General features: G+C 34.2%; 1 protein-coding gene across 2 annotated transcripts in view; it reads left to right on the top strand.

Annotated features, from left to right (window-relative positions):
• dacha (dachshund a) overlaps window positions 1-2500 on the top strand; it is a 37107-nt gene that overhangs the window by 1661 nt on the left and 32946 nt on the right. The gene's annotated exons all lie outside the window — the stretch shown is intronic.

Genomic DNA, 2500 nt, shown 5'->3' with positions numbered 1-2500 from the left:
CTTACTGTCAGCAGAGGCTTTGCAGTGCTGAACGGTGCACGTTGTGAAATATGATGATCAAACAAAGTTTATAATGTTCAGTTTGTGTTGACATTGTGCAGAATGTGTCACTTTAATTCTGTGTTTATTACTGAGGTTGTAGTTTGCAGAGGTCTGCTACTGGACTGCATTATATTGAGAGGGGGGTTTCTAGTTTTTTGTCCTCACCTATTTGTACACTATGAGGGGGACAGAATACTGACAGCTGTCAGTAAAGTGCAGTCCAGTCCAACAGCAGCAATTCAATTCAATTTTATTTATTTATATAGCCCAGAATCACAAATTACAAATTTGTCTCAAAGGGCTTTACAGGAAATACAACATCCTCTGTCCTTAGACCCTCACGTCGGATGAGGAACAATTCCCTAAAAAAAAAAAACACTAACTATGAGCTCAATGCCAAACATAGAAGTGAATGAACACCTCTATTACTGTGACAACAAGACAAGCTGAGCATTATAGGCAGCAGGAGAGGAAACTTCATGGCACAATTAGATTAGATTAGATTATTTTAGATTGGACAAGAGTAAGAATTGAAATCTTAACCCTTTAAAAGCAGGACTGGCGTCAGGCTTCTTGTGTTCAAAGGCAGCGTCTGAAACGAGCAGAGGAACTGGATTTCTGTCCAAAACACGCCGAGAAAAACGCCGAGCAGCTGAGCAAGAAACCAAAACGACCAACTACAAGAATTCCCTGAAAAAATCCCTTAGAATTACCCAGTTATAATAAAAATCATAATAATAAAGACTAAAGAAAAACATAAGATTACCACAGAATTACAAAATATTCTGTGGAAATTATGATGAAAATAAAATAAATAAAAATGTAAAAATAAGACGTTAAGAAAATGTTGTTAATTAAAGCTCAAACACCGACGAGCTCCTGGGTTTCAAAAAGTGAACTTTGATTATCAGCAATAAATTTATAAATATGACGAAGGGACATGCTCATACATGTGTGTGTGTGTGTGTGTGTGTGTGTGTGTGTGAGAGAGAGAGAGAGAGAGAGAGAGAGAGACTCTGTGTTCCTTTAACAAGAAATGTGATCTGACCTCTAAAATCATCTTTTTATTAATTAGAAATGTAGCTGTCGTAGCAGTAGTTGTATTTTTTTTAACCATTTTATTATTTTTTTAAAATTAATTTTTAAATTAATTTTGTTAATTTCTAACTAATTTTTCTGGTAATTTTCTAGTCCTATTTTCTTTTCTTTTTTTTCAACAAATTTCTAGCATGTTTTTTTTTTTTAAACAAATTTTCTGGCATTTCTTTCACTAATTATCTGGCCATATTGTTTTATGTATATATGTATGTATGTATGTATTGTAATCCTCAGGTCGTCCCAGATGCCTGAGGATGTGCAGAAAGTTGCAGCGTCTCACTGAAACCTGCAGACATCATCATTAATATCATCACTAATAAGAAATATAGGAGAAAATATGAATATTCAAATTATTTCCATCAGTTACCCAGCTGGTCATCATTATTATTATTATTATTATTATTATTATGTCGTGTGTGTGTGTGTGTCTGTGTGTGTGTGTGTGTGTGTGTGTGTGAGTGATTCATGCATCATTATCTTTTTGCATCAATCAGCAGCTGAAAGTAAATCAGTTTATTATTTAAAATACTTTGAATTTAAATAACATACAATTGATTGATTGATTGACTGAGTGTATTTAAAAGGTAACCAGAATGATAGGTGTGGTTTCCATGGTGACAGCTCCTGCTGTGACCTCTGAGACACACACACACACACACACACACACACACACACACACACAGGCTGTCAACCAATCAGATTTTTTTTGTCCAGTCGGGTTTTTAATCGTTCATGCATCCGGTTTCGAAACGTTAAAATAAAAAACAAAACAAAATTAGAAAAAGCTTTTTTAATGCAACATGATTTTATTATTTTTTAATATTTAGTTATCTGGACACATCTTTGTTATCATGGAAGATTTTGTTGTGAAAATGATTTTTGTTATTATTATTATTTGCATTGTTTTAATTTTCCAATAATGTTTTTTCTTTTTTTTCCCTAATTGTGTGATTTTTTTTTTTTTTTTTTTTTTTTTTTTTTTTTTGTGGTTCTGGTGTTTTGATGTGTTGTTTATTATGTTTTGTTTTTTGTTTGTTTTTTTTTTTTTTCATTTTCAGTGAGCCGTGTACTCATTTCTTGCATTTTTTCGGGTCTGTTTTCGCTGTTTTACTTGTCACGTTTTTGCGATGATTCTGAAGCAGATCGAGTGAATTTGCTCGGACTTCAAAGAGTTAATCAGCTCTAAAAGCTGCTCTTTCCTCTTTTTTCCTCCTCCTCCTCCTCCTCCTCTTCCTCCTCTTCCTCGTCCTCCTCAGTGTTGAGCTCAGCTTCAGTCTGCAGAGTTGCAGCTGCAGTTTGTGAATTTTGTGACGTGAGAAACTCCTGGATGGAAACCAGCTTCTCCAGATGTTTTGTGTCT

Source organism: Myripristis murdjan, chromosome 14, assembly GCF_902150065.1.
Source record: "Myripristis murdjan chromosome 14, fMyrMur1.1, whole genome shotgun sequence".
NCBI classification, from domain to species: domain Eukaryota; kingdom Metazoa; phylum Chordata; class Actinopteri; order Holocentriformes; family Holocentridae; genus Myripristis; species Myripristis murdjan.
This window is presented reverse-complemented; position numbering and strand designations above follow the sequence as displayed.